Here is a 14,654-nt window from a genome sequence, read left to right as displayed (position 1 = left end):
GCCACTGTCTTCTGGAAGTTTTGATTTCATCTTCTGAGTCTAATTTACAGTTGTGGCATTCCTTGATTTTCTCCTAAACTTAGCTGTTTGAGTTTAGACACAATCAGCTAGTTAGGAAGCAAAATTGTACTCTAACTAGAGCTCTGCTTCCACAAACCTATTAAGAAGTGTAGAACTTGAGGGTGAACAACTTCCGTGCATGCATAGATGCTTTTCGTTTTCCTGATTAGATTTATGAAACCTACACAATGTGTGTTCTATCTAAAGATTTGACTTAATGCATGGATACTTGCCATCCCCTATAGACCATCTTCATGCATTTGGCCTGAAAAAGTAGTCTGTTCATAAGGCAGAATACACCATCTGTTTTAGGCAGCAGACTGGGCTGGGGGGGACACCATTTGGTACCTGATCCTTGTCCGATATGTTTTCAAATCTCTTTGAGCGTTGCCCATTGCAATGCTGCACTCTGAACACTGCTGTGGAAAAAGCCATCTGGTTGGAAATCAGACTCTTAGCACTAGGCATGGTGTTTCCTCGATGCCTTGTTCTAAGGCCACTGGCTGTTTCTGAAGTTGCCAGATAGATGGCAAGAGTGTTTTCATTCTGCCAGAGAATGGGTACAATTTCCTACAGATACAATGGTGAGTGCAGTAATTTGTTTTAGTAATCCTCCACTTTCAATCAAAATGGATGAATAAACACTCAAAATAGATACATGATCAATCATGACAGGTAGGTACTAGGACTTTTTTCCTAGGACTTCTTTCCTTTAGACAGATAAATTTGAAGCATATAGGAATATCCAGCTGCTTCAACTGCTATTCATAAAGTAAATTTGCTGTCAGTGAATATGTTTTCTATTAAGAAAATAATATTGCTATTAATAAAATAAAATAGAATTCTCCTCCCCACAATTCAACTTTGGAATTGGCTACCATAAGATGTGGTGCTGGCTACCAGCCTGGCTGGCTTCAAAAAACATTTGGACCAATTCATTGAAGTTGTGAGGATCAATGGCTATTAACCTTGATGGCAGTGTGATTACTTCTGAAGGCCATCTACTGGGAGACTGGTGGGCTTCCTTGTACAGTTGGTTGGCCACTGTGAGAATAGATGGCTGGACTAGATGGGCCAACGTCTGTTCCAGCAGGGCACTACTTATATTCCTATGTTCTCATGATTTTGAAGGGGACAGCACATCTAACACAGGTAAAAGGAACCAAGTGCCCTTCAGATATTAACTTTAGATCTTCTGGACTTTAGCTTCCATAATCCTTTACCATAAGCATGAGAGATGATGTCCAAAACATCTAGAGAGAATCAGATTCTCAAACTCTGATTTAGAATTTAGACTATCCTTAGCTCAGAACAGATTGGATGCATCCTGGCCCAACTGGCCCAACACTTTCTGGATCAGTTAAGGTTAATTCAGGAATTACTGACCATGGCTTTCCCAACCTTTTCATGCCTGTATGGTCCATGATTTAGAAGAGGACTAGTCACAATACAATATAATATTACAAAATCACATTTGCTGCAAAAAGAACGTGTCTCCCTTTCAACAGTTTCCTCCAACCATTATTCTTTTATTGAATTAGTTCCTTTAAAACTGTAATTGTATTTGATAAAATGTAATTGCTTTACATTTATCAGAATAAAATCACCAGCTGCTTGTTATTAATCACAGACACCAGAATTAGGGATAATCCCAGAAAATGAGGTATATATTCAGATTGCCTGGCTCTTTAGTAAAATTAAAGATAAAGGGAGTTTAAATCGTACATTATTTCTCAGTTCAACTAATTTGAATCTTCTTAATCCAATCCAATTCAAATGGCTTAATCCAATACTAATCCTATTCATATATATTCACAAAATGCTATATATTTCTGAACAGTCATAATCATAATATCTGGATTGGAATTCATTCCTACACATATCTATGTTTGTAGAGGTCACCCTATTAGAAGCAGACATGCTGCCAAAGTTCTTGGATATTCTCATATATGCAAACTGACCTAATGGATACTTCCTGGATTATTATACCAACAGAAATAAAACTGTCTTCCAGGTCTGCATTCCTCTGTAGTTTGTGATACATGGTTCAAAAATTGTGGACTAAATAAATAAATAAATAAATAAATAAATAAATAAATAAATACACAAATTATTTTTTTAATTGTTTATTAGGAAAAATGTATACAAAAATGCAATTTTAGAGAACATTGCAAATAAATATCCAAGCATTATTCTACTTCTTTTCCTAGCTTTTACTGGTGAACAATGTAAAAACTGGATGAAGTAGATTTATAGCTGAATACATGCAGAACTGAAACTGATGGAAACATCCATAATTAGATCACCTTTTCTCTACCTTGATGAATATCTACAGTATGCTGAGCTCCTATTACAAAAATTGGAAAGAATGTGTTCCTACGGCCAGTCCTTCCAGATGAGTGCAAGTTACTCAAGATAGGAGCTAGACAAGTGGGATAACCCAAATGTTTCAGCCTTCTAAAGTCTCAGTTCAAGTTTGCAGCTGTGAATTCTTAGCTGCACAAACAACTCAGTGTAAATGGGTTGTAACCTGATCTCTTTCTCAAGATTATGCACTTATATAACGTTGTCATCTAACTGTGGATAACACTAGTCAGTAGTATGAAGGACAAATGTTAGAAAGTTTAAATACTACCTTGGCTTAGATATTACATAACCTGTATATTTTGATCAGATGGGATCGAATGGAAATACGGATATGTGTATCTTTTGTAATGATTCATGTGTTGTTTTTATAAACTGCTACCCTTAAATGTAAAATGTACCCCTTTCATCTAGAAACACATGGGACCCCAATATGCTTATTTTATATGAAAAGTGGATTATCTCTCAATGTCTTTCAAAATTACTTGGAGTTTAGCCTAAACAATGATGTCCAGTAGAACAACACATTGCACTTTAGGGAAACAAATCAGTTGCAATTTAAAAAGAGAAATAATCTGATAGATTTTTTTTTTTTTGGTCTTTTTGCTTTTCTCAGATATTTCACTCAAGCATGCATTTCTTTAATCTCTACGTAAAATGAAACCATGTAAGAACCTTGCAGCTTTATGAAATAAAATCTTTACCTCGGAAATAAATAGTAAAACAATATAATTTAAAGCCATTTTTCAGCGGGAAAGATGAACCGGCTTAGTTTTGCCTAATTCCTGAAATCTGGGTTTTATTTTTGAGACCGCCACTGTCACTTCTTATTCCATATTTATTTTGAATTGACATTTGCTCTTTATAGCAGCATCTGTACCCCGCCCCCTCCCCAAAAAATCCTGATTTTAGTTTTAGTTTAGTTTTAGTTTGGCCGAGTGGGAATAAGTTCTGATAGCAATCCAGCTTTGGATGTGCAACTCATGAAGGTTGCCCATATGCAAATCTGAAGCCCTGTCACAACTCAATCTGGTCTTTGATTGGACAAGACAGCTTGGGACAAGGCAATGCATTAGGTTTATGCATGTAAAGGCAGACTCCTGACAGCTTGTTTTTTCCTCTCTGGGTTGCTTGGATAAGCCAACAGCAGATTTGTACGGGCAAAACACAAGTAAATAGTAACAGGGGTCTAAACCTTCTGTATTTGAGGAGGCAAAGCCAGAGAGACATGTCCAACTGTTCTCTGGTCCTCCTTCTTCATTTTATTTGAACAAGCCAACAGCCAACTTATTCAGGAGGAGTGGTTTGAGGTACACAAGAACAACAAATTTGTAACCCACTTCAGATTTGGCCGTGCATCCCTATGGTCCACAGATTGAACCTACTCATGAAGTAGACTCTATTGTGTGAAACAAGTTTGAATCATTTAAGGAAGATGTGGGTTGTAGGCAGAACATAACAGCCGAGATATTTTGCACATGACCTTAAATATAAAATTGGGTGATTGGAACCCTAATGTGTTTTCATTCTGTGGAAAGATGCCTCATAAGGCATTGATTTCTTAAAGGATTTAGTTACACCACTATGGACAGGCCAACTGATTTGGAGAGAGATTAAAATTAAAGAGGGCAGCAGCAGAAGTGAGGGATAGTAGGGGAAAAAAAACCTTGCTGAATTCATTATCAATACCAGGATAATGTAGGAAGCAGTATGGTTGTGACACTTGAACTCCCTTACAGTGTGCTAGGCCAAGGCCTGAATAGAAAATATAGAAGCTTTTTAAACTGACCTGGTCATAAGAAGCAAAGCTGTGTGTTTGGATCACTGCTCCTATGGAGAATATAACCTTCCTTATCAGGCTTAAAATTTGAGTCCCATGTTCACTTCATTTTTACTTGATTTATGAGTACTGTATAGCTGAGGAAAATAATTAAGATTTGGTTTTGGGAAAGGAATTTGTGGAGGAAAATTTGGACTTGATTTTATTTAAGGATTGCCATATCTCCAGCTAACCCAACTTTCTCTCTGAATCACACATAGAATTTTGTAAGACTGAATGTGTTCAGTTTAAACACATTTCATTGCAGGCAAAATCAATTGCAGTTGAGGGAGGAAGGGAGGAAGGGAGGAAGGAAGGGAGGAAGGGAGGAAGGGAGTTAGGGAGGGAGGGAGGGAGGGAGGGAGGGAGGGAGGGAGGAAGGAAGGAAGGAAGGAAGGAAGGAAGGAAGGAAGGAAGGAAGGAAGGAAGGAAGGAAGGAAGGAAGGAAGGAAGGAAGGAAACCTGATTTGAGTTTTTGGTCTCTTTGCTGTTCTTGAACATTTTACTCTACTGTATATGTGAATGACTTTATAAGACATAAAACAATGATAGAACTTTACAATTTTATGAAATGAAACCTTGACACTGGAAATAAGCAGTAAAACAATTATTTTTATTTAGGTATCAGCATATCTCCACCTCAAACATCTCTCAGTCACACATAGAGCTTTGAAGTAACAACTAAGTGTTTTTGGTTAAAAAGTGACATTTTAAGTAATCTTTTGAATTCTATACTACATTTATTTTCCTTTCTAATATATTCACTAAAACACCACTCAGGATTATATAGAGTACATTTTGATCCCTTTTCTTAAAGTAGACAATAATGGCAGTGAATATTGGGGTTTAATAGTAAAAAGGTAATGGTATACATATTCCAGGTGGAAGAATAGGTCATATTTTCTAGGTTCCAAAATAAAATTTGAGGGCTTCTTTTGTTTTTAAGAAAGCTGGACATACCTTGAAATTAATTATAGGCCCAGATCATGACAGAGAATACATGAGGGTCAGGAACCTGTCCTTCTACAGATATGCTCAACTAAACCTTGACTGCTAATGGAAGACATAAAACTATTGTCTTGAAAGATAGAGTGAACCTCGTATCACTCCCCAGTGCACTGTTATTTTACTTCTATTTTCCTAAAATGAGAATCACAGTAGGGTGTAATGCATCTGGAGGTCATTAAAATGAAACGTTGTAATTCCTGAGTACAGAGAAGGTAACAAGATTGACTTTGTTATGTGCAAAGTGTGCAGTGTAATTGCTCAGTTACTATAGATGGATTTCTAAAAGTCAGGAGTGTTTTACACTGTGTGAAGCAAAGAAATACAGAAGAACAATCTAGCACGCAACAATGATGATTGCAAAGCACAATACTGTTGTGTCTTTTGAACCCTAGTGTTTTCAGATGAAGTTCATACAATCCTGCCTTCCTACCCTACTGAGACTAGGTAATATATGTGTTTATTCCTGCATTCACAGTTTAACGTGTTCTAGGAATGCATTTAAGTGTACAATCCATGAAGAAATCCATAATCCATGAGCTACTGTGCTTGCCATTGCACCTGAATATTTATAGTATTAAATATTGCATAGTGTGAAGAGGACACATTTTCTAATGGTTGGTGACATTCACTAAGTTACCCTGTACTGACCAAAACCAAGTTTCTACATGCTAGATTTTGTGATGAAAATATTCTTTAGGCCAACTTGGGAAGTTAAAAATAATTCCAGAAGAAAGTAATGGCAAACTATTTTAGTATCCTTCGGAGGTGCCCATGAAGTCATCAGAGACTGAGCTTAGTTCAAAAAGAACCTTATTTTCTTAGACTGGTGATCAGTATGTTAACCTCATCTCTCCACTTCACTCTGAAATTGATCTGAATAAATGGAAAACTGGGACAACAGCAAGAACATTGAACTCTGCAATTAAACTCAGCAATGCTAATGTGAATATATGTTACAAGGAATGAACCAAATACACAGATACGATGACATTCTGGCCTTGGAGAGCTACAGTGTAATGATGAGTTAGGGATCTTCTATATTTGATTTCTGGAATTTCCAAATATTCCATATCCAGTTTCTGGAATTCCCAAATGTATCTGGGGAAGAACCTTGTTTAGAACTTTAGAAAGCAGCTAGTCAGTGCTCAGCCTACTAAGTTAATGATTCCTATCATCCACACATAATACAAATGTATTTGCAGGCTACCAGCATCAAACGTGCCACCCACAGTGGAATGCACACATAGCATGTAGAGCGTGAACATGCTGATGAATGGATTGTAAATGGGTTCTGAGAATGAAAATACATACTCCACTATGAATAAGATGTGTCATAGTTTTTCTCTGCTTGCCTCTATGCTGGAACATCCTCTTAAAATTATGAATTGCACCACCAGAACCAACAATCTAGATGTCCTCATGAACTTATGATTGTTCATCAACTCATGTGTTTCTGTATTGGCTGCCATAGGCAGAGACGAAGTATCCTGATGTGATGGTGCCATGGAACAGGATTAGCACACCCAGATCTTTTAGCACAGAGAGAAAGAGCTCCGCATCAGAGTTAGATTTTCTATCAGTTGGACACAATTATTTCCACAAGAGAACCCGTGTACACTAATGTTCCACCAATCATTGGATTATGAGAGGAAAAAAAAATTAAAAAACATTAAATGGATCTAACCTAATTTGCTAAGTGTATACAATATTACATAATTTGATGCAGGATCTTGGGGTAAGTGATGTTTCTGTACAAGGAAAAAACCTTGTCATATTTTCATTATACTTAAGTAAAATGTAACCAATACATTTTACCTAATATGAAACAGCATGTCATTTGTTGGTGGTGAACTTTCCAAATCTGACTGTAGCTGTCATGATATTCTTCCCTCAACTAAAAAAAAAAAAAAAAATACCCAAAAAGAAATTAAAATGTCAGTGAAATGGTGTCCATCGATTTAAGCAATAGTAGGACATGATCTTAAGGTATGTATTCATGTTCTCCTTTGTCTTTATCATATGAAAATTAAGCTGACAACTTTTGGTTCAAAAAGATGCTGGCAGAGAAGCATTCCTTTTTTTAGCAGTTTTTATTTCCTAAAAAAAATGTGAAAATGTGTTACATGCCAAAGTCAAAGAACTTTAGTTCAATTGTTGACCAGCCTTGTATGACATAAAACATGGAAATAAAATAAAATATAAGATAAGATACATTAAACAAAATGAAGTGATGGATAAATTGAACATAACCACTGTTTTCTGAGCTCAGGTAAACCACTGTTAGAATTGTGTACGCTGGATATATTGGTGAGTTTCTCTAGCCATGTTCTTTTTGTCTGGTAGGACAAGTTAATTTCAAACATGTCTGATATGGAAATAATTGATTCTCGAGGAGACAAAAAAATTCTGAAGGATATCTTGACATTCTGTTAAGCTGGCATGCAGCTACTTGGAAGTTCTATCTGTGGTGCTTAGCCCTTAAATATCCAAGGAGATAACCCTATCTTGAAATGCCTGCAAACCATACTTTTTCAGTTCCTCTGTAGATGGCTATCAGATCTGGGCTGCAAAAATCCATAGGACTGCTAGTTGGCAGCGGAGAGGGTCAATGTATGCTAAGCCTTGGCCACCACCTCGTGGTCATCAGTATTTTTGTAACCAAGATCTGGTCACCATTCCAGTGGACACAAACTTCTCTCTGCTGCTGCTGTTGTCTTTGTGACTTCTTACTTTTGGTGACAGATATAGGAACCAAAGGGGAGGAAAAGATATTTCACCTGCAAATATTTCCAAGCACCCTTTTGCTGGTGAAGCTCTGGGCCATGGACACTCTGATAGGAAACCATTCTGACCTCAACAGTTCTGCTGTTCATTGTCTCAATGAACTCTTCCTTTGTTTTCTGAATGAACAGAACTTGGTTCTCTAGGTGATACTTATTTCAAGTAATGAGGTATTTGTCTTTCCCCGCTACAGAATCCCAATTTCTTTTTTTAAATGCTGAAAACTGTTTTCTCTGTTCAGTGTATGCCTTTCTGAGGATTACAAAGGTGGCTGAACTCCCTGAGAAGTTGTAGAATACCGTAGGTGGCAAAGCTGTTTCAAGGTAAAAAGACTCAGGAGCATACACGTTGCAATAAATGTAACTGACAACCAGCAGATTTTCATTTGTGTTGACTACTAAACTGTGAAAATTGTGCACTGTTTATGCAAAACTGCTTGTTTAAGACAGATGAACTGCCAAAGTCACTAGTCTTTAGATGCCTGGGAAAGCCAATTCTGTGTCTAAAAACATAGCAGTAAGACAGCAAGGACTACCACATTACTGGCTGTTTGACTTTCAAATTATCCCCAACACCCCTTAACGCCATCATGCTTCTCCCCTACTTTGTTCTCAATGTGTGTGATGCAACTCTCAAATGTCTTTAAGGATTCTCCCTGGTCTGAGCCGTGAAATGAATGCTAGGAGGCAGGAGACAGCACAAACAGTCTCTGAAATGCAACTTTCACAAGCACAGGAGGCATGTTCCATATGAATCTGAGGCAAATTAAAAACAAATTAGGGAAACTGTGCCAGGCAGGGCTTCTGGAATTCTTCTCAGCCCCTTCACCATCAGTGGCTGTATGAGGCCTCTGTGTTTTCTTCTCTGTAAAGGAGAAGTGCATTGCCTTTGTGTGGTGTCTGTGTCTATGTTCACTTTCTCCCCAGGGATTAATTAGGGAGTGTGTATATATGTTGCCTGTAAAAGAGGGAGAGGGAGAGGGAGAGGGAGAGGGAGAGAGAGAGGGTCTAATCAGAATGGTGTGTATTTGTTCCATCTTTGTATACATGCTTCTGCTTTCTTCTCACATTGCATCTGTGGGACTCATATGGATGTTTTATGCAAGCGCTGGGAATCACAAGGTCATCAACATGTGCTGTGTGTCACATGACTTGAGGGAGGGGCTTGGAATGGAATAGTCAGTAACAGTTGAGGCCGCTGTAATGCTTTGTGAATTGGAGGGGGGGATATTGGTTTCCAACATTCTGTTGGGTGGGGAAAAATTAAAACGAATAGACTGTTTCTTTAGGGATGGCCAGAGACCAGAGAGAGAGAGAGACTGCAGATGACAGGATGTCAATCATGCGGTGGCCAAGGTTCCTGGCAGATACAGATATGATCTTCATGCAATAGAAATCAGGAAGAAGCACATTGAATCAACAGGGTTAAGTTCCACTTTACACAGCAGCCTGAGAGGAACAGAGGTGCAGAAGATAATGACAGTTGTATTTGACAACAGTGAGGCTGGAAGAGAGGAGGAAAAAAAAAAAATCCCAGTATGCAAACTTTACATTGGTGAGAAATCTTTTCTGCTTTAAAAGACATTATGTTAAAGAAAGGATCTTGGATCTTAACTTTTTTTTTCCCCCTCTTGGAATGCGTAGCTCTTCAAGCTGTGGGTGGGTAAGAATATTTTTCAGAAACCCTCCTGGTGATCAGAGATTAAAGAAACTTCCATGCACCAAGAAAAGGAACATGAGGAATGCTGGTTTGACTCCTACCACATGATAGACTACACACTTAAAGAAGGATATTATATTGTTAAGAGGGGGGGAAAGTCAACCTGTTGTCACCCCACTTGCAATCTGATGGGTTATAAGACAGAAAAAGATCTACTGTTTAATTCACATAGGAGGCCTTAGTTGTGATGAGTGTTTTGGTGACTTCTGAGATCAGGAGAGTTGACATCTGTGTCCCAAATATCATCTTACATGTATTTTTTAAGTAGCTCCATCATTAATGTGAGTCCGTGGGGAAAAAGTCTACTGCTACAAGTCAAGGTCATACACAGCTGACCCTGGAACTCTAAGCTTCAGATACTCTGATATAGTTTCAGCACAGACATTAAAATCTGGTTCTGGAAGCTTCTCTATGCTTTCCATGTATTTAACCATATCTCCTGTTCTCAGCCTTTTGATATATTGTGGGAGAGAAATCAGTCATTATTCTGGGTTATATTTCAATATTCTGAATGTGGGTGGACCTGGTCTGGAGCTGGGAATAAATGGGATCATCAGGTTTGTTTGGAACCTGTTTTAGGCAGCAATTGTAAATTTTAAAAGGGATATCAGATCTGACCTGCAAGACTCTAGGTAATCACTAGATGGTAGTAAATACAGACAAATCTAACACTTTGCTGCCATCTAGTGGTCATCTCATTTTCTGCAGCTTAGATTTGACTGCTCTACTTCTTAATGTCCTTTACCTGCAAGATCTATATACTGTAGGAAGTACCTAGGATTTGTGTAAGAAGTGTGATAGAAGGAGCTATACTTTTAGCAGAAATTAAAACAACACAGTGGAAATTATATAATAACTAATACAGAAATAAAGTTGTACTAATCATATAGAATCCAAATCATCCCCCCTCCCCCTTTTCTCTCAGTCTATACCATTTTTATGTCTTTTAGGAAGATATTTTTTTGGGGGGTGGTCTTTTAAAACTCATATCTGCATGCCGGCAATGGCAATACATGGACAACCTACTTCCAAAGTTGCCTATCCATATGAGGAAGATATGATTGAATTTGTCTGTTCTATAATAAACACAACCAAGCCTATTGTGTGGGATTAAATGTTCCATTAGTCTTTGATTTTGCTTTGTTTTCTGTTTATAAGATAGCTACATTAGTTTCCTAATTGCCCTGCTTCATCTGTGCATAATGGGGGGAGTGATTATGACATTTAGTAATCTGCAGTCTTTGAAATAAAAATAGCGGGGTAACAAAATAACAAGAATATTTCCATTTCCAATCTTGGAATTGATAGTTGCTTCTTAATGCATTTCCTGATGCCCAAATCTGTCCCCGGGCTCAAACCTTCTAGCAATGGCACTGTATCTCCTTTGGCTCCATAGAAATGATCAGAGGGACAGATATTAATTTTTTTCTTGCATGTTTGATTTCTTCACAATAACCTGAACAGAAAGGTGAGCTTTTATTCCTTGAATTCGTTGGATGAACCAAAGCTACAGTATATTGAACAGAACAATTTTTGTCCCCTATGAATGTACTTTCTTCCCATCTCCTCCTCAAAAAACGTGTTGTTTTTTTTTTAAATATAGCACAGCACTAGTTTAATTTTCTCAAATTTATGCACAGAAGCAGAACGGTAATATATTTAGGGGTTTGGATTGGTTATTTAGCATTTACCCTGGCATAAAACATTAATACCAGAGTCTGTGCATGAAATTTCCAAATTAACAGATATAAATGCCGTATTCACCCTAGTGCATAAAACTAAAGCTATCTTCTGTAACAAGCTCTAGCACGAGAATGTAGCTTCAGACAGTCTTCTGCAGTGGTGTCTGCAGGGTGAGGCCAAAAAACAGGTGGAGTTTAAACTGCACTCTTGGGGGGCCACCATCTTTTTTGACCATACCCTATGGATACACCTGGCCCATGCCTTTTCATAGGCAAAACTGTTACATTACTTTTTTTTTTTTTTGATTAATTGAAAAGAGCAAAGGGGAATCCCTGTATTCCTTATTATTAATGTTAGTTTGTATCCTTTATAAGAGAAAGTTGTTGTTGTTGTTGTTATTATTATTATTATTATTTGCAGCTGGGGTGGACCACACCTTTGTTTCTTTTTTTCAAATCCATAATATATTTACACATTATTGAAAAATAAGAAAGAACCCTGAACAAGTTCCCTACCCTACTGAAAATTGTGATTTGTTGATGACTTGACTTGCCTATAGCAGTCACAACAGCCACATTGTAGGACCATATGCCCTCCCTTGCTAGATATTATTTACAGTCAGGACCAGAAATATTGGAACAAGGATAACTGTTTGGGCATTTGGCCTCTGTACACCACCACATTGAAGTTGAAAGGAAACACACCCAGATGGGAGCGAAGTCAGGACTTTCAGCTGTAATTCAAGGGGTTTGACAAAAGTGGGGCACTAACCATTCAGGGAGTACAGCCAGTGGCAGACACACAGCCCATCATTGGTGGCTCATAAGTAATGGAACGAATGGCTGACAAGCAGCTGCATGGCCAGGGACGGCCTGTTTCCTGGGTACCCCATGACCAATCAAGCAGATCAAAGGCCTGGAGGTGGTTCTGAGTGTTACATTTGCATTTGGTAGCTGTTCAGTGGAACTCAACATGAGCTCCAAAGAGGTGTCCATGTGAGTGAAGAAGGCCATTGTTAGGCTGAGAAAACAAAATAAGCCCATCAGAGAGATAGCAAGAACATTGGGAGTGGCCAATACAACAGTTTGGAACATCCTGAAAAAGAAGGAATTAACTGGCAAGCTCAGCAGCAGCAAAAGGCCTGGAAGACCACGGAAGACAACTTAAGTGGATGACCACAGAATTCTGCTCATGGTGAAGAGGAACCCTTTCACAACATCTAGCCAGGTCAAGAACGCGCTTGAGCAGGTAGGCATGTCATTGTCAACATCTACAGTCAAGAGACAGCTTAGTGAATGTCAATACAGAGGCTTCACAACAAGGTGCAAGCCATTGGTAATGCTCAAGAACAGAAAGACCAGATTAGACTTTGCCAGCAAACACCTAACAAAGCCTGCCCAGTTCTGGAATAAGATTCTTTGGACTGATGGAACCAAGATTAACTTGCACCAGAATGATGGGAAGAGATAAGTATGGAGAAGGAAAGGAACAGCTCATGATCCAAAGCATACCACATCATCTGTCAAACATGGTGGAGGCAGTGTTATGGCATGAGCATGTATGGCTGCCAATGGAACCAGGTCATTGGTGTTGATTGATGACCTGACTGCTGATAAAAGCAGCAGGATGAATTCTGAAGTGTATAGGGGTATACTTTCTGCTCAGATTCAGTCTAATGCTGCCAAACTGATAGGACGCCGCTTCATATAGCAGGATAATGACCCAAAACATATAGCAAAAGCAAAAGAATTTCTCAAGGCAAATAAGTGGGACGTTCTTCAATGGTCAAGTCAGTCACCTGATCTCAGCCCAATAGAGCATGCTTTTCACTTACTGAAGACAAGACTGAAGGCAGAAAGACCCACAAACAAGCAGCAGCTGAAGGCAGCTGCGGTAAAGGCCTGGCAAAGCATCTTGAGGGAGGAAACTCAGCATTTGGTCATGTCCATGGGTTCCAGACTTCATTGACTGCAAAGGATTTTCATCCAGGTATTAACGGTGATCCTTGTTTGTGATGATGTTGGTTTGTTCCATTACTTATGAGCCACCAATAATGGGGGGGGGGGTGTATGTCACTGGCTGTACTTTCTGAATGGTTAGTGCCCCACTTTTGTCAAACCCCTTGAATTACAGCTGAAAGTCCTGACTTCACTCCCATCTGGGTGTGTTTTCTTTCAACTTCAATGTGGTGGTGTACAGAGGCCAAATGCCAAAACATTATCCTTCTTTCAATATTTCTGGTCCTGACTGTATTAATCTTTAAACTGATTCTTGTAAATCAGGTTTCATTACCACTTATGTGTTATTCATTCCTTCCTTCCTTCCTTCCTTCCTTCCTTCCTTCCTTCCTTCCTTCCTTCCTTCCTTCCTTCCTTCCTTCCTTCCCTGGGTTTATTAGTTGCGTCAATCATAATAGACTCTGAGCACACATACTGTATCATTGCAGACATATATGTGCATACATGCACGCATGCACACCCAGAGACAGATAGATATTCCTGAAGGGACACCAGAAAAGCCAGACCTTTATAGCTTTCCAAAAACTCAGAAGCATTGGGATAGATGGGAGAGGGGAATATAATCTCTAGGGTAATGATGTGCCTGAGAAGGGGAGAGCATCAGAAAAGACTCAAACTCTGGATTCCTGCGGATGATATCTCCTCAAGTTCTCCACATCTTAAAGTATGGTCAGAAACCACTGGGAGAAGGTGGCCCCACAGATATCATGGTCCTAAAGCATGAACAGCTTTAAAGGTGACAGCCAGAACCTGCAACTGGAAGCACACTGGAAACCATTGTAGCTCTTAAAGTGGTGGTGTTATATGGGTAATCTCACCCAATCTACTCCATTCTCTCCTTGCTGAAGCTCAGAAGTGTTCTTCAAGAGTAGTCTTCATCTCACTGAGAAACAGATTTCTATCCACCACTGACACAGTGAAACTCAGCACTACGTATATGAAATTATTTTCCTTCTCTCTCTCTTCATATCAACTCATGCATCCAGATCCAAATTGACCCATAGGGTGACAAAGACTGAAACTTCCCTTCACTGCACTAGAGGTGTATCCACTTGGATTTTTTTTTTTTCTTTTTTGCAACCTTCCAACTTGTCCAGTAGAAAAAGCAAGTACCTTCTCCCTTCTGTGCCAGGAGTACAGAGAGAGAAGCCCCCCAAGCCTTTTCTGAAAGAAGGGACTAATGAAAATTAGCATTCCGAAAG

Source organism: Python bivittatus, unplaced genomic scaffold, assembly GCF_059951505.1.
Source record: "Python bivittatus isolate LINGU-HERP-01145 unplaced genomic scaffold, Pbiv_v1 ctg000210_np1212, whole genome shotgun sequence".
In the NCBI taxonomy this organism is placed as follows: Eukaryota; Metazoa; Chordata; class Lepidosauria; order Squamata; family Pythonidae; genus Python; species Python bivittatus.
Note: the sequence above shows the minus strand (reverse complement) of the source record.